The following is a 23,069-nucleotide window of genomic DNA, read 5'->3' as shown; positions in this document are numbered from 1 at the left end:
CAAGGAATAGGAAGAGTTCGGTGTTAAGAGCAAAATCCAATTTAAAACCAACACGGTGAGACACGAAGTGGCTTTTGTCTGTCGGGAGAGGACAGTCATTCTCCATTTCCAAGCTTTTAAAAAAAAAAAAAAAGGCACGTTCGTAGAAAGTGTGAAATTAGGGTTGGTGTGGTATGATTCGAAAGTGGTGAGTTGAGCTACGAAAGATTTGTTGTAGTTTCCTTCAAATGATTTCAAATTTTGACTGAAAAGGCGCAAAACGGACGTGCGGCTTGTGCCCGTTTCCATCTGTTGTTCTTTTGACAATATTGAGAGGGGACTCCGCCGCTGTAGGTGGCGCTATACACCATAGAGATGTGATCCACCAGTCATTTAAAATAAGAAGAAGACCAGGAAGCGACTGCGCCGTGCCATGACATCGTATGCGTTTGCTTTTGTAATTCTTGATAAAACCGTAGCGTTTCTTTACTGTTTTTCACCTAAAATTGTATTAATATTCGCTTCTTTAATTAATTCCAAAATATTTTTAACTTTACTTTATCGTCCGCCATTGCTTTGTTTTTTGGTTTGTTTTTTTACATTGAAACTCAGCTTTTAACAATCACAGCATTGGAGCATCAAACATGAATTCAAAGTTTCCATCTATGCTTATTAATATTCACAATTATTGAAAAAAGAAAGAAAAGAAAACCCGCCATTGCTTTGTGACTACAAAACAAACGTACGTGTGGCATAAATTCACATTCTATTTTTATCGATACGCTTTAAAATCCACCCCCCTCCAAGTGTGTGTTTTGTTTGTTTTTTTTTGCGATTTTTGGGCCCTTTTTCAAATTTCTAGCGTATCCATTCAGTTTTATTTTCGCATTTCTTTAAAATTCGAATAAAAAATGGGTGGATGGAAACCCCTATTATGGCGTGTTGAAAGTCGATTAAACGATGACATCGTTGACGGTGTCCCTAACCTTTTTGCACCGTAGACCTGTTTCACATAACGATCAATTTTGACGGCAAATCATTGAAACAATGAAGGTAGTTAATGAATTGGATAATAGTTCTATCTCATTTTGTGTTGCCAGTTCCGTTAGTACTGACCCATTATTGATGATTACATTGACAAAACGAAAACCCATTAAGTTTCTCGTCAGTTGTTGATCATCAACAAAAATGGCCGCCCGTCACTGACACTGTCAGTATTAGTGTATTGCCCACCTCTGCCAATTTTCATGGAAGCTTCCGGTCACTGTCAAAATATATTGTATCAGCATCTGCCCCCCCCCCCCTCTCTCTCATTTTAGATGGGGAAAACTTGAAGAAAGTTCAACTTTATCATGACAAATTGCCATTTTAAAAGAACAAAAATAACAAAAATTCCACGGCAATAAACATTTTCCGGAAAGATATACCTTGAAAGTAAAAATCAAGACACAGAATACTTCATAAACCAGATTTGATAGCTCCCTCATTAATCAGGATACTTTTGTGCAGCAGACGCCGATTTAAGATGTAATATAACCAAATGTCAGCTCAGTAATTCAAAGTTTTCTTGTCTTTCATGAAAATCAAATAAAATGGGCTCAATTAATCTCTGCACTTGCACATGCAAAGACATCTGACAGCACTGCCAGGTGTGATTGACAGATAAGATAAATATGTATAATGGAATAGATGAGCACATTAATTGGTTGCCTGATAAACGCCAGAGGAAGAAAAATTGCTATTTCAGGCTTAAAGTGGTGCAACACCTGAATGAAAATGAGACTTCTGCAGCAACAGCCAAACTCCCGGCTCACCATTAGACTGAGGAAAACTTCAAGCAACGACCCCCTGGACAGATTTGTTTTCGGAATGTGCTTTTGCGTTTGTATTTGATTGTATGAAGGCAGGCTGCAGCATTACAAAAGGATCCAGGAAACGCAAGGTCACTTTAGCCTTCATTTTGTTAGAAATGTTTCCCTTTGGGGCATCTCCAAAATTTCTGGAAGGACAGAATTATCCCAGCAAGAGTCAAGTCTGATTTTACATATTCCACATGATGACTGTGATGTTCTTCCCTGGAGGCGATGTCTCCAAGAAGACCAATTAAGGAACGCCAGCGCCTGTCAGGAAGGAAATGGAGGCGATCCGACGGCTCGCGTCGCGGCGACTGCCAGACAGCGGGACAGTCGAAGCCACTTCGAGTCCAAGGGTGGAAAGTTCCCAATAATGAACTCTACTTTCATCTGCACCCTCTGCTGCACACATAACGTGGTTTCGATAGACGGCGGAACCTCCCAAGTTGAATGGATCGGAAGTCGGAAAAGAATTCAACAAACACGTTCTGGGAAAATATTTCTCCAAAGTCGCAAAACAATCCAAGAGGCGGAACTGCTGCTATGTGAGGCGTCACATGAGCCTCAGCAAATCTTATGAGACTTGAGATATCTTTTTGTCTTGTGTGTGTTTTGTAATGCCATCACAAAAAAATTATATTCATGAAAATGATCACAAAAAAAAAAGCTTCACGGACGGGAGTAGGAAATGGCGACCGGTATTTACTGGAACTTACTCGGGGCGAAAGTTTGAGCTGAGAGTCCAGCGGCATGCTACGCGCTGTAGCTTCTTGCTAGCTAGCCCGCTAGCCTACAACCATAATGTGAGTTACACCTTCCAAGCAAATCTTCCTCCCATCAATTCACTATTTAAACATCATGCACAACATATACACGGCTAAACTTTTATCTATCTATCCATCTATCTATCTATCTATCTATCTATCCTGCTAGATAGCTAGCTAGCTTGCTAGCTCATCCATCTATCTAGTTATCTATCCATCTATCCACCCATCCATCCATCCATCCATCCTGCTATCTTGCTAGATAGATAGATAGATAGATGGATGAGCTATCTATCTATCTATCTATCTATCTGTCTGTCTGTCTGTCTGTCTGTCTGTCTGTCTGTCTGTCTGTCTGTCTGTCTGTCTGTCTGTCTGTCTGTCTGTCTGTCTGTCTGTCTGTCTGTCTGTCTATCTATCTATCTATCTATCTATCTATCTATCTATCTATCTATCTATCTATCTATCTATCTATCTGTCTGTCTGTCTGTCTGTCTGTCTGTCTGTCTGTCTGTCTGTCTGTCTGTCTGTCTGTCTGTCTATCTATCTATCTATCTATCTATCTATCTATCTATCTATCTATCTATCTATCTATCTATCTATCTATCTATCTATCTATCTATCTATCTATCTATCTATCTATCTATCTATCTATCTATCTATCTATCCTGCTAGATAGATAGCTAGCTTGCTAGCTCATCCATCCATCTAGTTATCTATCCATCTATCCACCCATCCATCCATCCATCCTGCTATCTTGCTAGATAGATAGATAGATGGATGAGCTATCTGTCTGTCTGTCTGTCTGTCTATCTATCTATCTATCTATCTATCTATCTATCTATCTATCTATCTATCTATCCTGCTAGATAGATAGCTAGCTTGCTAGCTCATCCATCCATCTAGTTATCTATCTATCTATCTATCTATCTATCTATCTATCTATCCATCCATCCCTCCATCCCTCCCTCCCTCCATCCATCCTGCTATCTTGCTAGATAGATAGCTAGCTCATCCATGAGCTAGCTCATCTATCTATCTATCTATCTATCTATCTATCTATCTATCTATCTATCTATCTATCTATCTATCTATCTATCTATCTATCTTGCTAGATAGCTAGCTAGCTTGCTAGCTCATCCATCCATCTAGTTATCTATCGATCCATCTATCCATCCATCCATCCTGCTATCTTGCTAGATAGATAGATAGATAGCTCATCCATCTATCCATCTATCTATCTATCTATCTATCTATCTATCTATCTATCTATCTATCTATCTATCTATCTATCTATCTTGCTATCTTGCTAGCTAGCTAGCTAGCTTGCTAGCTCATCCATCCATCGAGTTATCTATCTCTCTATCTATCCATCTATCCATCCATCATCCCTCCATCCAACCTGCTATCTTGCTAGATAGATAGATAGATAGCTCATCCATCTATCTATCTATCCATCCAGCCATCCATCCGTGAGGTGTGGTTGCTTTCAGTGACAGTTTGAAAACAACATATAGCTTTCAATCAATCAATAGCTTACATGTTTTTTAATTACACTAAGATTTTTTGCTATTTGTAGGCTGCCCGGGTCCCGATCACCCGCAAATAGCAAGGGCACATTGTATAGAATATATATTTTTGGTGATATTTATTTTTATTTTGTCTTCATGAGCATACTCAATATTGGCGTAATCCAAAAGTAATCCACTTACATTACTTTAATATTACAGTACTTGGATTACGTTGCTAACTAAATTTTTTTTAGCTGGTAACTTGTAACTGTAATGGATTACATTTTAAAAGTACCTGGTTACGCCACAGTCAAGCATTACTTAATCAAATGATCCCTTTGGAGCACTTAAAGGCACGTTTAAAGCGGCGTTGACTTGGAAACACTCGCCCGCCTGGAGGCATCGCTGCCTGATTAATTATTGTTTTACTGTCACAGTGATCATTTGTGCAGATTACAGCGTTGGGTAGAAATATCTTGACAGCTTGATTTTGCAGGTACAATTTTGCATCGAGTGCCTCCCTATGTTGTTTGGGGGGGGGGCATTATTTGCACTGAAACAGCCGTTATTGCCAGGCTGAGTTGTAATTGATGGTTCAATTACAAACAAGCACGGTCTTTGAAGTTTAATTGCTGAAAAATCAATTAAAGGTCTACTTTCCCTACGATGAAGACAGAGATCCCTTTTTTTTTTATAAATGTGGCTAATCTGGTATTTAGTTACTGGGATATCGAGCTCGCCATTAAACCTCAAAGCGTGAATGCAATCTGAGAGAAAGTTTCGACCAAGTTGAAAAAAAGTACCTCAGCACGGCAATTACAGCCACTGAATGCATCAGGGTTGATAAATTCCTAAAATAATCATTGAAATAGGCTAATGCTTTTCAGGTATTTCAAATAGATGCGATGTATGCGCGTGCAATGATTAAATGGCCTTACGCGGCTGCTACTTAATGGCTGAAAACCGCCTTCCATAGCAAAACATTAGTCTAACTTTCACTACTTGAATGAACATTTCTATGCACGGTTGCTGCGACGCGACAAAAAAAAAAAATAAAAATGGCAGTTGCACATCTTGCTTGCTTCAGCCTGCTGAAAAAGGTCAGTTACATCACACTACTGAAAGCACTGATGCATTGTGGGAAGTATTCCCAGCCCCGGTGCACTGTGGACCTTTGAGAAAGGCGTGAGTCACTTACTGCCAAGCACGATGTCCCCCTTGTCCCGAGAGAACCAATTACATTGTATGTTTGCCCCCAAAGTCTCAGCATGAAGCGCACAAAGAATAAAAATATCAGGTGAGGCGGAGAAAGATGGTGCACACTATTGATTGTCTCGCTTGTTGTGTAAGCCTACAGGCTGACAGGCTTTGCCCGCTGTCTTGTTTGCATTGTGCAAACAGCGACTACAACAATGGTTTTGGGATGAAATTGTGTATTTAAACAGTGTTTGTCATTTAAATTCAAACAGCGCGTGGACATACGTGCGAAGCTACATGCGGCGATTCTAGATTGGACAGCAAATTGTATCTGCAATGGCTCCCAACGATGCACAGTGGCAAGGCTTACTTTTTATTCAGTGACTGACAAATCCTTATATGCCAACAGCTATTTTCTTATAATAAAGTAGAACCCCCTCCCTCACTGTTTCCCATTTTGCGGTGCTATTTCGTGGAGTTAACTGTATTTTGGTCTAAACTCGCACAAAACACATTTGTGTAATTCTACTTTTGACCACTAGAGGGTGGTACTTTTTTAAATGTGCGACGTACACATTTGAAAGAAGAAGAATGGAACAGGAAGTAATTCTGTATTTTTTATTGAGCAATTATACACAAAGGCACTCATGTATCGTCAAGTGGCAAATTACTTGACATAGATTGAGCATAAGCATTTTAACAATATAATTGAACATCGGAAATAAAAGGGAAAAAAAGACAAAAACAGACAAAAATAAAATAAAAAATGTAAGAGGAATTTCTAAAACAAATCAAATCGTTTCAATAAAGAAACTAGATGAGGGGCTTTTCTATCCATAAGCAATTTCAAAGATTTACAAAATAGTAGTATGTCATATTGTTCTGTAATTCAGCACAGCCAATTTTTGTTCAAAATTATTGAATGCCATCTGCTGCAATCCTGCTTTTTAGGCCAACAAAAAGCGACGGCAGTAGGTTCATTTTATAATATAGATTTTTGGACATGATTATTGATGTCTATTGTGAGATCATAAATGAATGTTTTTATGTTGGAGGAAAAAAATTATTTATTTACTGTAAACACAGAGGTTGGTACACAATATGTGTTCTCTGTCAATATATTATGTGTTTAAATGTGTTTTTATGACTGTAGAACAATCTTCAATAAGTGTCATAAATGCTATAAAAACATTCAGTATTTTAAATAAGAGCTCAGATTTCACTTATTAGAGGCGGGGGATATTAGATATAAATATGTACTATTGTTATACAAAGCTGGAAATGCTATTGAGCCCATTTTTGACGTATCCTGTAACATCCATCCATTTTCTATTGCACTTGTCCTCTACCAGTCCAAGGTGTACGCTGCCTCTCGCCCAAAGTCAACCTGCATGTGACCCTAATTAAGACAAGACAATAAATCAATGAGTATTCTACTGTATATGCGACTCATCCAAACCCCATAAACCAAAGTCATACTGTTGCATCATTGATAGCTATGATATTCCCATAAAATCGTTATTAACACTTAACATCCGTAATGAAAAAATAAGTCAATCACTTAATGTAATGGTATTAAAATAATTTCTTGAAACAATTAAACAATATTAAAGTCACTATAAAATATATGCTTAACGCGGGCTAGCCAGCCGCTAGCTTGCTAGCTAAGAGGCTTCTGGACGCTCGCTCGTCCGCAGCGTTACCTCCTCGCTTGGCGTTGTCGATGTGTGTGTCGACATGACAGAGACACTTCAACGCCACATGACAATTTATAACAACAACGAGCTGTTCTGTAAATTGTGACAAGCTAGCTAGCTAACAAAATTACAAGATCTTATATAGTTGGTGAGGTGGACTAAGTGTTAAGCTAAGTGTGTCACTATTAAGCATTGTTTTAACTTAAATTGTGGGAAGCAGTTTATAAAGTACATTGCCCCCAATTCAATACTGTATAGATCTCAGTTTTGTCACAATTCAGGTGTTGTCTTCAAACGTGTAATATGTATTGAGAAAGAAATCTCTTATCTAGTTGCTAGTCAGTCATCAGCAAATTGGCTGCTACATGGGCTTAAATCGACTTCTGTTGTTTTTTTTGGGCAGATGGCAAGCAACTCTTGGTGGGGGTTACTGCCACCCATGCTGAAGCAACGACTTTGAATTGATGCTTTGAAGCTGGTTGAAGTGAGCTCTAGTGAGGTATGCCGGTCTCACTTAATATGATCTACGATTCCCTCATTCCCGTCGATTGGTTTGCACTTCGAAATATCCGAGTAAACACAGACCCTCCAAACTAAATGATCTCAGCTAACTGTTTTTGTAGGCGCTAAATTCTCATTTCCCCCCGCGCTCTTCAACATGGACAGATGTTCAACTAGCTCTAATTCCTATCAAGGTGTTATTCCACTCAGAGTAAAGTAGCGTGACAGCCCGCCGAAGGCAGAGCTGTTTTGGCCCCGCACAGCCTTGAAGGTCAGGCAACTGATACCCCTGACTGCAGCTCTTTTTGCTTGTCTTCCGTTTGGGCAAATGGCAAGACTCAGGTGATCAATCAAGTGTCATCAAAAGGCCAGACAGCAGAAAGTCAAAAAAGAAAAAAAGAAAATCCTGTCCGAATTGTCCTATTGGATTCTTGAAATATAGAGAGTGACCATAGAATAACTGATTTGGCAATACTTTTTTTATTATTATATATTTTTTTTAAAGTAAACCATTTATGAAAACACCAACCATCCTTCCATTGTTTTATTGCTTGACTTTAGGCAATAGACAAGGTATAGTACATGCATGTCAAAACAACCATTCAAACTCATGGACAATTCTAGAGTCCAATATATGGATATTGAAATATTGTTATTAAAATTCGAAGAAGTTGATTTATGGATCTAAAAAATGTAAGAAATAAAAACCCTGAACTCATACATCTGAACCTGTCTCCCCGAAGGATTTACAAAAGTAGTTATGCATTCCCCCAAAAAACTGAACAGGTTGCTTGTTTCATGTGTATGCCAGCATGTGCACAAAGAAGTGTGCTTCCATATTCATAAACTGAAACAGCAGTGGGTGGTGAGATGGGGGTTCTTTTTTTTTGTGTGTGGTGAAAACATTCACAGAAATTGGGAGACGTTCAAGGGTGATTCGGTGTAATTTCATTAACGCGAAGTGCCATTTGGATGTTAAATGTTTTTTTTTTTAACACCTGCTACAGCTCCCTCTCGAAGGTTTGATGAAGTCGCAAATCATTGTTTGACCTCATTATTTCTTTGCTATCACGAGCTTTTGGCTGACGTTAAGTTATCTGGCTGTTTTAATTTCATGGCCATCTCCGAAGGCAAAACTTCAATATTTGCTACCTAACTGTTTTGTGGAAAACACTACTTCACTTTCATATTTTTATGCAGGATCGTGAGTGATCGGCGGCAACAATGAATACACAGAGACTGATATACTGTGCTAGAATAATTGTGCCCTTTATTCCCCGCAAACAGCAATCAACACACTTCAACGCTAAGCAGCGGAATATAATCATCATCAGCGCTTACCTTGACACTAGACCGGAGAGCCGACGGTCCGGGTAGAACGAGCTGCTTTAGCGGCTGGGCGAACGTACGCTTCCCTCAGCTGACTCTACCCAAACCGTGTGCTGCTCCGTCTTTTATATTCGTTAACAAAAAGGGGTGAGCGTGAGAAACCGGGCTGTCCAAGCCCTCTCCCAGGAAAGCAGGGAGGACTGTAGTATAAACAAGGCATTCAACTTAAGAGTTCTCAGGTTGATTCCGCCCTTGTGCCCAGATTGTTGGGCACCTGGACTCGTACAACAGTTCAGGACAACAACATATCCTCATATAAGAGGTTACATGAGGACATATCAAACCATGGTTATTTTCCATTCACTAACTCAAGTGGCGTTCCGTAGTAACTTGGCACCCTAAGCAGGATTTACACTCTGGTATTTTCGCTGCACAGGAAGAAAATAACGTAAAAAGTATGCAGCAGAAACGTCAATGTGTCAAACTTACTGTAAGTGTGGCAACGCAAGAAAGAAACCTTGATGAAGTCTCAGTCTTGAATGAAATATTGAGTATTGTATGAAGATGTGTGCTGCATACCCTACGTTCTGGACTAATGTACTTCCTCACATCCATGTATTGATGAAAACATAAAAGCAACATAGTGTATATAATATGCATGATTCTATATGGGCAGCCGAAGCGTACTGGAAGACTGACGGACTTAACATTAAGTTGGCAACTTGGCATTGCATAAAAAACTCAGTTTGAAAATGTCTCCATGTATGACATCATCATGTAAGAGACCACAACGTAAGTTTAGACAGCAAGGATTCGGGTTACATGTTGTTTGTTTTTTTGGTGTTCTGAGACACTTATTTTTAAGAAGATGTGAAGAAGAATATCCATCAGGCAATCCATTTTCCATACGGCTTGTTTGGTGGTGAACATCCTGGATTTGTCCCCAAGCCATTTATATTTACGACTCTCGGTAGATACAGTTTACACCAGAAAGCCAACTATTTATAAAACAGTTGGCTGGTCGACATAAACAACAAACAAGTTTATGCGGGGGCATAAGAATAAGCTTTCAAAATAGCACAAGAAGGCAAGATCAGTTACTGGAGAGTTACGTGTTTTAGTTTAGCGACCTCTATCGGCCATGTTAAATAGCGCAAAACAAACTGAAGACATTTAACATTTTCTATGCATATTTTTACTGTTTATGAATCTACTTATAGTATATAGATGCCATATAACTGTGATAATGTTTGTGTGAAATATATTGGACATATAACTGTAATGTAATGAATAACACTTTTCACTCCCTTCCAGCTGGTGAGATAGGAATGCAGTGGGGGAGGGGGCATGTTCTCAAGTTCTCAGGGTGATAACACTGTGGGTCTGAGGGAGTCTAGGTCGCATGGTAGTACCTGTCTAATCATATATTTCCGGCTTTGGACGACACTGGAGTAAACATGTCAGTAAATCACCTGTCTGTCTATTATAATTGCTAACCCTTTGTCCAGCCTCAGAGGAGGAGTATGCTTTTTTCATCTATAAAACGGACTGTGTGTTTTTATATGGACACACTGGAGGCTTAACATCACCTTTGAATGTAAGCATTTACTCTTGTGTCTTTTAAGAGCTCTTAAAATAAATTCTTTATAAAGAAGGCTTTTTCATCAGATCTCATTTTTCAATTATTTCGAACACGCAAAGATTACATTTAATATAGTAATCAAATAATACCTTCAAAACCAAAGCAGTACTCCAACCCGGTCCGTCTGGCTAGAAGACGAGTGTTTATCTGACTGAGCTATTTGGCCAGTGATTGTTTTAGTGTTGACTACATGTTTTGTGAGTGTTGACTACATGTTTTTAACGGTCTACAATCTCATTGTGCCTCATCCTAACCACAACCATTAGTCCGTGACGGTGAATTGACATACATGTCAACACACACACAAAAAAAAGAACACTAACACTATCATTACTGAACTGTTAGCTCAGTAATTTAGACGTTAACCTCCTGACCAGACGATCCGGGCTTGAGACTTAGTTTTTTCGCTATTTAACACGGCGGCCGATAGAGATCGCTAAACTAGAATACGTGACATATTTTCGTGCATGGAAAAATGACCAATATGGTTGTTTTTGTTGGAGGATTTGTTGAGTTACTTCCATAGTTACTGGTTTTCATTTGTTTAGTTTAAATGTATGATCTAGAAGTATAAGTGATGTGGTCCTTTCTGGCTTTCATACATATTCGGGTCAGTGGGGTACAAAAACTAAGGATGTCCTATTTTTCCATTTTTGTGATTTCTTAAGGGAAACATAAAATCCCCCTCTGAGGTTGACCAGTTTCCCTGAACATTTTCTGTTCCGCCTAAGTGATTCTACTGTATTTTTTATTTATTCAACAAATAAATAATTGATACAATCCTTTTTGCCATTCACTGTGTAGGAATTAGACCCATTAGTGTGACTGGAAGGATGTTGCAGGATTTATGTGAGTGCGAAGTCCAAAGATCAAACCCAGGGTTTGATTAAAAAGCAGGGCTATTTCCTGCAGAAGGAGGCCGTGATGCAGTATTGATCTGTATGTTAGATAACTACTGGCAATTTGTGTAACGAAGGACTTGTGCTGCCCGTAGTGCTGTAATCACAAGCCTCTCGCTGACGTGCCATTTCCTCCTGTCAGACGAACAGCTCCGAAATGCGCGCAGACAAGCACGTCCGGGCAGCTTATGAGGTTCCTTGGCATTTGCAGGGCGTTCATCTTACTCCCCCTCAGCAAATCTACAATCAATTTCTACTCCTCGCCCCACTCTTTCCCTCTCTTGTTTCCAATTAACCACCGTCGTTCAAGGCTCCGTACAGTTCAGCTTTGGTAGGCTCGCTCTTCTCCAGAGGTTGTGCCCTATCAGGTGCGATCGAGATCAAATGTCAGCCGCTTGCCTGGCGATGAAAAGCGGGCAGTGCATCGTGCTTTTCATACTGGACCCTGCTCTTGCTCACCTTTATGTTATCTTTTAATCTGAGGTGAGCCGTTACTGAGTCACAAAGACTTTAAGTGGGAGTCATTTTTGTTGAAACCGGGCAATAGTACATTTAAGTAAAAGATCTGTGGAAAAAATTTGCCCTGTCTAATCGCATCTTGTTGATTGAGGCCAGAATTAAGAGATAAGAACACGTTACTCAAGACATAAAAACTTAAGAATGGCTCCCAGTCAACTTTACATAGTATTCACATGTTCCGGATTTTCACAAACCGCTTCACATTGGTGCACACGTGTGCCGTTCACGGGTGCAAAATCGGGCGAACAAATATGTGAAATGAAACTTTCTAGATAGTATTCACATGCCGTTGTTTGCCCCACATTGGGTGCCGGTCCATGGAATGTCGAATGGCAACGACAAAATGTCCGGAATTACAAGGATACATCGAAAGGATTTCCAACCGACAAAGTCTACCAAAGTGTGTTCTGATCATTTTGATTAAGGTAAGTGTCATTGTAGAATGGTAAAAATGCTTTTACCATAATGCGATATACATGAGCCGCTAGCTAAAAATAGATTTGTGGTCAAGATGTTCGATTTTGAGATCTCTCCACACACCCTCCTTAAGATCTCTTATTTTCCTATCCCAGCATCCCAAAAGTTGAAATTATTGTTAAAGTGTACAAAAATAAGCGATGAATCAACAATGTTGTCGTTTTTACTGTAACTTGCTAGCGCAGCTAGCATAGCTAGCGCGGTCGGGGAACTAGCTACTTGGTTTAAAAATAACCCGAGATTCTCCACCTTGAATTCACAATTGAAAAATGCACATGGCAACCAATAAAACCCGAAAGTACAGAAGACGCAAGAATGTCCGTGTTTTGAGAGCCGTCCTACCTTGGAGCACTGGTTCTCAGCCCCAGTCCTCAAGTACCCCTATCCAGTCTGTTTTCCATGTCTCCCTAGCCAACACAGCTGAGGCTCGTTATCAGGCTTCATGCAGAGCTGGCTGATTAGCTGATCAACAAAACACCTGTGTTGCTTGTGGGAAACATGGACCTCAAGGGCCGTGGTTAAGAACCACTGCCTTAGAGCATCCGTTCCCATGTCATCCCGTCCGGGCTGTACCGGCAAATGTTTGTAATCCAATCGATTCCACTAACCAAACATTTCAACGCCGCAAAGAATGTTGAGCTAAATCTTCCGCATACGTCTTGCTTACACAAGTAACGTTAGAGGAAGCTGGGGGGTGACATTCGTCAATGACAAAATAACATTTTGGGGTAAACACAATGGAAGCAAAGCTGACTCCGCTGGAAAGTTACCCCAACATAAGGGGCGGACTCGCGAACCCGTGACATCAGTAAATACTACTGCATGTACAGAATTGATGTTCTGCTACTAGTCTATAACTCACAGAGTGGTTTGGGTCCTGAATACTTTGAGAACATGTTCATTGAATAGAAACCCAGTAAGGCTCCGAGGTCAATTAGTGGAGCCTCGGTTTCAAAGAAAACATGGTGAAGTGGCATTTAGCTGTTATGCTGCACACAAATGGAATATGTTGCCAATCACCTACCAATCCACAGCATCAGGAGCGACTGGAGGTTTATTATCTCGATCAAGGACACCTTGACATGGTTTCAAGGGCTCAGGATCAAACACACAAACTTTGGTTGCCTCCCACATCATTTTGGATAGCATGCATCAAGCACAAAAAAAAACAAATATTGGTGCTTTAAAGTAATACCTTAGTGTCCAACCTCACACCGATTACAGTTGTTTTACTGATGGCGATCGTGGAAAGTCATAGTAATTCCCTTCTTAAGATTCTGCCTGTGTAGCTCATCATTTGCAGTTTTAACATCGTATGCTGTGCGTAGAATAGGGAAGGAAAAAGTGGTGTAGCAGCAGTTAGTCCTTAATGGTTCTGTTCTTCCTTGTAGTCTCCCCCTGCTGTGATAGAGACATTTGGCTGAGGGAGATCTGGGAAATAATGCCGCCCGTTCGTACATTGTGGCTGGATGAAAACTCGTCAATCATGACCAAGTTGACACCTTGTAAAATGCATCATTAATGGCTTAATGAATCACAATTTAAAAGGTGTTGCCATCTCTCGCACCTTGCCGTAGCCATAGATGTGCATGTCACTTTCATTGATCTGGCCTGTGTGTGTTGATGTATAGTCTCAATCTAAGTGCACTCACTGTGGGCCGTTCTGGATGTTGGCCAGGAAGGACATTTACGCTGGCTTGCCTGCGTCTCAGCTCCGCCCACGAGCTTTAATGCTTGACTCAAGTTTTCCCGCACACAAAAGGGGACAACCTGCTATTAAAAACACAACAACGTAGTTAACAAAGACAAGCATTTGATTTTCTAATGAATCCCAGAGTGATCATTGACTAGGCCTATACATGGTGGTTCTGAGGCTCTGGTTGGAATGTTCTCTCTCTGCTTGTATAGTTTTTCTTAATTCTTTTGTTGATAAGCTTGAGTCAATAATCAGGCCGAAAATGAGTTCAAATTTGTCATAAACAAATAGCGACGTCATCCACTCAGATGATCTGCTCTTCCGGGTTCGATCTCTTTGGGGATTTTCCATATCCATTGAAACAAATTCTTTGACAATTCCGCATGTTGTCAGAACAATATGGAGAATAATGAAGAAAATTTTGGACGCAGCTTTCTTTAATCAGTCCGGTTTTAGTTTAGTATCAAGTTTGGGTCCAAGACAATCTAGGAAAAAAAATGATGCACCTTCTCCCTTTATAGGGCTGAGGTATGAATAACTCATGTTATTTCTTAACTCATTCACTCACAGCCATTTTCACTGAAGCAACCCCCTTCGCTCCCGGCTGTTATACTGGATTTTAACTGATTTTGCAAGGCCCACAGAATATTGTGTTCTATTGCTATAAAAACTGCAAGATTAGAGTCTCTTCTTTCATCAGAAAAAAAGTATAGTTCTATCTGTTTCTGTTTTGCAGCAATTAGCATTAGAATCATCATTATTCACAAATCTGTTTAAAACAGTGGGGAAAACTGCTTTTTTGCAACATGGCCCTGGTTGATCTCTTATACTCTGATGCCACATACTGGCCGTTTTTGTAATAATTACCATTGCTTCAAGCATTGCCTTCAGTTTAGAGGCTTCTTCTGTATGCTCTAGCAGCATTAAAAAAAAAAAACATTTAAGAAAAAGTATAAATACGTCTTTGGGCGCAAATGAGTTAACGGATACACAGAAGTATCCACTTACAGAACCTCCTGACCATCAATCTTGTCTCTGTATCTTGGTCAGACCAAGAAACCAAAGATTTGTCTGCCTGGCAATAAGATGACCTTTAACCTATCACTCTCGAGCAGGCATGCGGCCCACGGGCCAGAACTGGCCCATCAGGGTGTCCAATCTGGCCCGTGAGGACAGACTTTTTTCGCACCTGGATGTTTCTGCCACTCGTGTGAGGTATCTGATTGCCATGAGTTTCACCTCTTGCTGAGTGTGGATGAAATTCTAAAATGAACCGTCGAGAACTGTCATGTCAGCAGATCCGGCCCATTTCTATTTCGACATGACTGTCTCTCGGTGTTACTGATTGTACCACGAACAGGTTGTTATTGGCCAGGAGGGTCTAATTAGGGACTTGATAGAATAAACCTCAGCTGCCGTCTCGTGGGTGAGTGGGGTTCTACGATGTTAGTATCAGCCAGAGACTTGTACAATTAAAGATGTTCTTCACTTGAGCTTCATGAATCTGCAGGCCTACTACGAGCAGTAGGAGTCACTTGGTCAAGCTTTGGTGACTTAAGAAATGTGTAAAATCAAATCTATATATAGGCTATATAAAATGCTATATAAATGGTGTCTTATGAGGAATTTCAAAAACAGACATGTTCCCATGTTAAAAGAAAAACGAACGACTCCATGCAATTTCGAGAACAAGGCTTTTTATGATTTTCTCGCTTATGTCTTTCATTCGGTTATCTTCGTATAACCTCAGACGACTTGCAAAACACCGCATGAAGCTGCAGTCAAATAATGAGGAAAACACCCCCCAGGGGAGCATGCCCTTGACCCCCTCTGGTTTTTTGCTAAGCTCCTGCTTCCTGCCGTGTTATTGATAGATAATGCCGGCTAATTCTATGAACGGACCCTGCTGAGAAGCGGTAAATACCTCGCCAAAACAAAGTTTAAATAGCAGCATCAATGTCATAGCCCGGAGCTGTGAGCACTTATTTGGGTAGTTGCATGACCCAATTTAGTTTGTCTTTCATCGGGCTACAACAATTGTTTTTTTAAAAACCGGCAACAATGACTTTGAAAGAATCCTTTTGCGTTGTCATGTTGCATGTTAAACACTGGTTGTTTTATGGAGGCGGGGGGTGACCATCACGTCTTTGTTTATTTTAAATCTAAATGCTAATGTTCTACTCCAAACACACAAAGGGAGTGTAACTATCGTATAAAAAAAGCCTAGATTAAAATTCTAAACTAAAAAATGTTGTCACTTGAAAATAGCTCCATATATCCTTGAGCCAAGTGATGTGGGATAGGAAAGTAGCTAACAAAAGATTTACTTGCAAGTTAATCATCTCAGAGGATTTTATATGTTTAAAAAAAAAAAAAAACAACCAATTAGAACGAATATGAAGCTTCACTGTGTCTCAATGAAAGGAGTTATACTATGGAACAGCTGCAGCAATTAACTGAAAACTTGTAAAACAATAGGTGCGTTAAATACATCTAAGTTGTTTTACTTCTTCCCACACTCGTTTAAAAAATAATCTTGTTTTTGAAAATGAGTACTGGTAGAACAAAAATGCTGTCATAGCAAAAAAAAAAAGATTTGATTTTGTTAGGTATGTACAGTTGTTTACATACATATTTATGCATTTATTTTCTTTTTGAATAAAGTAAATGTTATAAATGTTAAATCAACCTCCTGATATGTGGGAAGCTAGAAACAAAACAATTTGTATACTGTACAGGTCACGTTTCGTGAAAATAAGTCACTTTGAAAATTGTGGCTGGATTTTGGATCTTTTATTTGCAACGTTCCTTGCTCAAACTGCTAAAATCAAGGAACCATTAATGTTTCCTTTGCAGAGGTCTATTAGCACCTTGACATTAACAAAAAAAAACTAAATAAAAATAGCAGTGTACCAGCTGGAATATAAACACAGCAGAACCATAAATTGTTCAGCTTTTGTTTTGTTTTAGTCATTCTTTAAATGTTCAAGTTTTAATACATATTTTGCTGTAAAATTTTTGTTCTATTTGGGTCAGTATTTAATTCTGAAAGTATTCAATTACACCGGCTCATGTCATTTTTCGGTTCTGTGGGGGTTGGGTTTTCATTTGTTATGGGTGTTCTTGTTTTTTTTTTGTGGTTGGTGTTTTTTGTCTTGTGTTCCTGGTTTCTTCCCCTTGTCTCGTTATGCCTAATCACGTCCACCTTTGTGTGGCTTCCCTTCCCCAGTTTAGTGTTGGTGTGTGGGTGGGGTATATATATACCGGGGAGGCTTTGGGAGTGTGTAGTGTGTCTGTCTCAGTTGTCCGAAGCATTTCGGAGAGTTGAGACGCAGGGGTTGGGGTGCGAGTGTTGGAACGCAGCCATCAGTAACCGGAAACGACGCTGATGTGTGAAACCCAGAAGTCCGTGGCATCTGCCCCATTTAGTCTTTTGTGTTTGTCCAGTCGGTGTGGGTGCATTGGAAGTTTGTGCGTCAAGTCTTCGTCACAGCCAAGTCGTCTTTGTCACAGCTAAGTACCCATTGTCACCGCCAAGTCATCGCCACGGCCAAGTCGTCATTTCCACAGCTAGCCAAGTCGTCATCGTCACAGCTAGCCAAGTTGTCCTCGTCACAGCCAAGAAGCCAAGTCATCGCCACAGCCAAGTCGTCATCTCCACAGCTAGCCAAGTCGTCCTCGTCACACCTATCCAAGTCGTCCTCGTCACAGCTATCCAAGTCGTCCTCGTCACAGCCGAAAAGCCAAGTCATCGCCACAGCCAAGTCATCTCCACAGCTAGCCAGGTTGTCCTCGTCACAGCCAAAAAGCCAAGTCATCGTCACAGCCAAGTCGTCATCTCCACAGCTAGCCAGGTTGTCCTCGTCACAGCCAAAAAGCCAAGTCATCACCACAGCCAAGTCGTCATCTCCACAGCTAGCCAAGTCGTCATCTCCACAGCTAGCCAGGTTATCCTCGTCACAGCCAAAAAACCAAGTCATCGCCACAGCTAAGTCGTCATCGTCACAGCTAGCCAAGTCGTCATCGTCACAGCTAGCCAAGTCATCCTCATCACAGCCAAGAAGCCAAGTCATCGCCGCAGCCAAGTCGTCATCTCCACAGCTAGCCAAGTCGTCCTCGTCACAGCTATCCAAGTCGTCCTCGTCACAGCCAAAAAGCCAAGTCATCTCCACAGCTAGCCAGGTTGTCCTCGTCACAGCCAAAAAGCCAAGTCATCGCCACAGTCAAGTCATCGTCACAGCCAAGTCGTCATCTCCACAGCTAGCCAGGTTGTCCTCGTCACAGCCAAGAAGCCATAGCCACAGCCAAGTCACTCCACAGTCAAGTCAAGGCAAATCAGGTCCTGTCACGTCACGCTCGTTCCAGTCATGGCGACCAGTCTACTCACTTTATGTCCAGTCATGGCGACCAGTCCACTCACGTCCCGTCCAGTCATCGTGACCAGTCCAGTCACGGCCCGTCCAGTCATGATTGTCTGTTCACCTTTATCCCCATGTTTCATTAAAGTTCCTCATATTGCACTTCATTCCTGTCTCACTGACTTGCTTCCCTGCTTCCCGTCAACCACACATGACCACCCTGACAGCTCATAGTTACCACGCAATAAAAGTCTGCAATAGTTTGCAATGGTTAGGATGTCATTTTTTTTCAAATGCATTCGGCTACATCAAGAAAATAGTGTTGATGATTTCTATACAATCATTTTCATTCCACATAATACAAAAGCAGCATCAACACTGTATACTTACGTCATCATTCATTCCACAGACACTAACGTGTAAGCTTAGAAATTAATTTACCACACCGCCTTGTTCTGCATCCTCTCTGGAGTACATAAATAGCAGCTAGCTCACTTCAGGTCAAACCTGCAAAAGCGGAGCAAGTCGCAATGCATCTCAATTTTAATAACCCAAACATCTCACTTTCTGCCGGGGTTTCCCCATCTCTTACTCCAACTCATCCGGGTTTGAATGGAATTCTCATATATGTAAGAACTGTTTTGACAAAACTGTCAAAATTCCCAAATGTGCTCCCGCTGTGCTAAATCAAATAGGCCTTTGTCACATCTCTGGGGCGTGTTAAAGGAATGATGTGTGTTGGTTCAGCCTGTCATATGTTTGTCATGCTTTACAGGAAGTTTTGAGAGGAAGGAAGTGGCGTTCCCAAGGAACATATGGCAAAAACTCAAACAGCATGTGCAATAATTACATAAATAAATAAAAATCCCTTGCAATGTTATCTTTTTTGGGGGGATTGAGGTCTTGTGGGGTACAATGCAGCAGTGGCACTTTTCTAAATTATTAAACCATAAACATGGAATATAATCAAATCCAACTGTGAATCACATTTGACAAGCTTTTATGTTTGAATAAAAGTTAAAGTTCAAAGAGGCGGTTGACTGCTGAGACGCCGTAAAAGTGAAAATGAACCCAATAGAAATGATACCGTCTGTAGACAGAATCTGCAAATTCATTCCATCTCACCAGTAGTTGTTGAACTCCTGGTCCAATGCTGGCTGATATCGGGAATTTAATAAATAAATAGCTCTAAATGGCCAAAAGATCCTTGGAACTTTTCAAGATAAAAGTTGAAATGCTGACTGAAGCAGATCACTGCTCCTCCACTTTTTGATGAGTTCCAACTTTTTACTTTGAAATTTCAAATAAATGATTTAGACGATTACGCTTTCAAGTGTACTTTATTGGAGTTAAAAGACTGTCCGTAGCCATTATTCCTAACAAGTCGCTCAGGAATTATTGCTGTGTTGAAGCAAAAAAAAAAAAAAACAGTTTCATTTCTGTATGTGACTAAATTACCAAAATGCCAGTCAGAAAAATAAAGGCCTTTGCGCTTATAAAAGATACCGTTATGATACGTTATTTATGACCTTGTATAATCTTATGTTTTATTATGAAGACAAGAAAGTAGATCTTGTCACTCTCTCTCTCTCTCTCTCTCTCTCTCCCTCTCTAACATTGCATTGCCAATTTCCTGTAAGACAAAGCAAGATGTTAGTGGTTGGGGGGTGTTGGGGGGGTTCCAGTATCATATTATTGATGAGGGTGCAGACAAGAGAGAGCACAGCAGGTTATAATGGCAAAATATTTTTGGGTGAGTGGCAGATATGACTGACAGTGGAACCAATGTTTGTTATGTGTGTGTTGTATGGGGGACACTAATGACTGGCGCATTGCTACGTCAAGAGTATCAAAAGCCAGCGTGAAGAGAAGCTGTTGTAACTGTTGGAAGAAGCTATTTTTTGTCCTCTCTAGTACATGCGGCCAATGAGGTAACATGTTTGCAAGTATTTGCACTCTTTCTGTTAGTATTTACGTTGCCTTTTGGAAGTAGTGTGATGTCGTTAGCTCGCTAGCACATTAGCGCTTAGTCCCATGGCATGCTATCGTCGTTAGCGTGTTAGCAGGCTTATTTAGTGGAACTTAACAGGCCTATATGGCAAATGGAAGTTATAATTTTGATTGTTCTCTATGAGAACTATTTTGTGTTATTTAGGTCTTTAACTCATTCGCTGCCATGAACGCCTCTAGACGTCAAAAATTAATTTGAACTATTTCTTTTAGTTTAACATTTTTCCCCACTTTTGTTAGCAAGAGTATCAAAACATAGATTTTTTTTTATTGTACATTTAAAACAGATATAAAATTTGTGATTAATTGTGAGTTAACTAGTGAAGTCATGCGATTAATTATGATTACAAATTTTAATCGCCTGACGCCCCTAATTTTTAATAATCTTTTCTGTTTTTTAAAAAAGAAAAGATTATTAAAATGTTAAAAAAAATTATAATAATTACTTAACGAAAACAAAGAAAAGATAATTAAAAATTAGTCAGGCGATTAAATTTTTTTCATAATTAATCGCATTACTTCGCTAGTTAACTCACGGTTAATCACAAATTTTAGATCTGTTCTAAATGTACCCAAAAAAATTATAGGTTTTCATACTCTGGTTAACAAAAGTGGGAAAAAATGTTAAACTAATTAGAAATGGTTCAAATAAATGTTTGACGTCTATAACCGTCAATGGCAGTGATATTACAATGTTCGATGATGGATCACTGTTCCATACCCAAGACAAAACTTAAGAATGCATGACGTGTATTCATTGTCAATCATATTCAAGACAGGATGGCCAAAGTAGAAAATTCCTGTTAGTCCAAAAAAGAATGTGAACATGTTTTTAATGATAGCCTCACAATGCTTGGGTTAGCTCAGGTCATCACTGCTAAAAAAAAAAATTTCTTTAGTATCTTGCAATTCTGCAGCAATTCTCCAAACTCCATGTCAGTTTAGACCTCATTTAAATCAACTATTCTTTCGTGCTCTCATAATGCGAGCGACTTTCTTGCTTAAACTAACAATTATTTTTAGACGTGCGGTCGAGCCTCTTCATTCCCCGTGTAGCGCATTCGATGTGACTGCGGCTCCAGCTCGCACTAATATAATGTCACATTGATCCGTCAGCCAGAGGCCCTTGGAATCTGGGACACTTTCCCCATCCCAAAGGCATGATTAGTGATTACAATTTGACGCTACATCAGTGCAGCAACTTGTGGCTGCTGCTGGTTGAGCTTGAAAATCAACGCTGAGGGCTCACTGGTCACTCGATGCAACTGAAACGGCACGATTTACTCGAATAATCCAAACAAAAAACGTTTAACATCATTCTTCATTTGCATGATAGAAAATGTATTACCCTGCCATCGTCGGTGAATTGAAATGATTTCCTCCTCCTGGCTATTCTCGCTGAATGTTTTAAGAGATTAGGCGTGTGAGGAAATGGTGGTGACACGCGTCTCTCGTGAATAACACTAACAATGTACGTGGGTTGTACACACACACGCGTACATCAGCTGACCTCTCATGCATCGCCGCGCTAATTGTGTGTCCGATCTCAAAGGAGCGAGGCGGATCTTCTGCGGACCTGAGATGTGATGACAGGAACATCCAGAGCGATGGATCGAAAGACACGTGATGACACATTTATGCCCCCAGGTAATGATCTGTGACATATAAGCCACTTCTGCTGTAGATTTTATCATCCCCTAATCAAAATTGTGCCCTGAAGGCACTGTGATTTTTTTTTGCCCCAGCCCAAATAATAATAACATTTAATAATAATAATATGAATAAACGTAAAATGACCACTTTTTTATTTTAATTTTATTTATTTATTCATTTTATTTTTTGCCCCAGCCCTAATAATAAAAAACATTTAATAATAATGATATGAATACGCGTAAAATGAGCACTTTTTTATTTTAATTGTATTTATTATTATTATTTATGTATGTATTTATGCATTTATTTATTTATTCACTCATTTTATTTTTTGCCCCAGCCCTAATAATAAAAAACATTTAATAATAATAATATGAATAAGTGTGAAATGAGCACTTTTTTTTATTTTAATTTTATTTATTATTATTATTTATGTATGTCTTTATGCATTTATTTATTTATTTATTTATTCATTTTATTTTTTGCTCTACCCCTAATAATAAAAAACATTAAATAATAATAATACGCATAAGAGTAAAATGAGCAAATTTTTATTTTATTTATTATTATTATTATTTATTTATTCATTCATTTTATTTTTTTGCCCCAGCCCTAATAATAAATGACATTTAATAATAATAATATGAATAAGTGTAAAATTAGCACTTTTTATTTTTATTGTATTTATTATTATTATTTATGCATTTATTTATTTATTTATTTATTTATTTATTTATTCATTTTATTTTTTGCTCTACCCCTGATAATAAAAAACATTAAATAATAATAATAATATGAATAAGCGTAAAATGAGCACATTTTTATTTTATTTATTTATTATTATTATTATTTATTTAGTTATTTATTCATGCATTTGTTTATTTTTTTTGCCCCAGCCCTAATAATAAAAAACATTTAATAATAATAATATGAATACTAGATCGATATTATAGATTTATAGATAGATAGATTAAACTGACTTGG

The 23,069-nt window shown here is 39.3% G+C and overlaps 1 long non-coding RNA gene across 2 annotated transcripts in view; it reads left to right on the top strand.

The window, feature by feature from the left end:
• LOC144048929 (uncharacterized) overlaps positions 1-23,069 on the top strand; it is a 155,657-nt gene that overhangs the window by 129,218 nt on the left and 3,370 nt on the right. For both annotated transcript variants that reach the window (XR_013293450.1, XR_013293452.1), the window contains one exon: positions 21,985-22,079. This is a non-coding gene — a long non-coding RNA (uncharacterized LOC144048929). The remainder of the gene's footprint in view (positions 1-21,984; positions 22,080-23,069) is intronic.

The sequence above is a fragment of the Vanacampus margaritifer genome, chromosome 3, assembly GCF_051991255.1.
Source record: "Vanacampus margaritifer isolate UIUO_Vmar chromosome 3, RoL_Vmar_1.0, whole genome shotgun sequence".
Lineage (NCBI taxonomy): Eukaryota > Metazoa > Chordata > Actinopteri > Syngnathiformes > Syngnathidae > Vanacampus > Vanacampus margaritifer.
The sequence above is the reverse complement of the archived record's forward strand: the minus strand, read 5'-3'. Positions and strand labels throughout refer to the sequence as shown.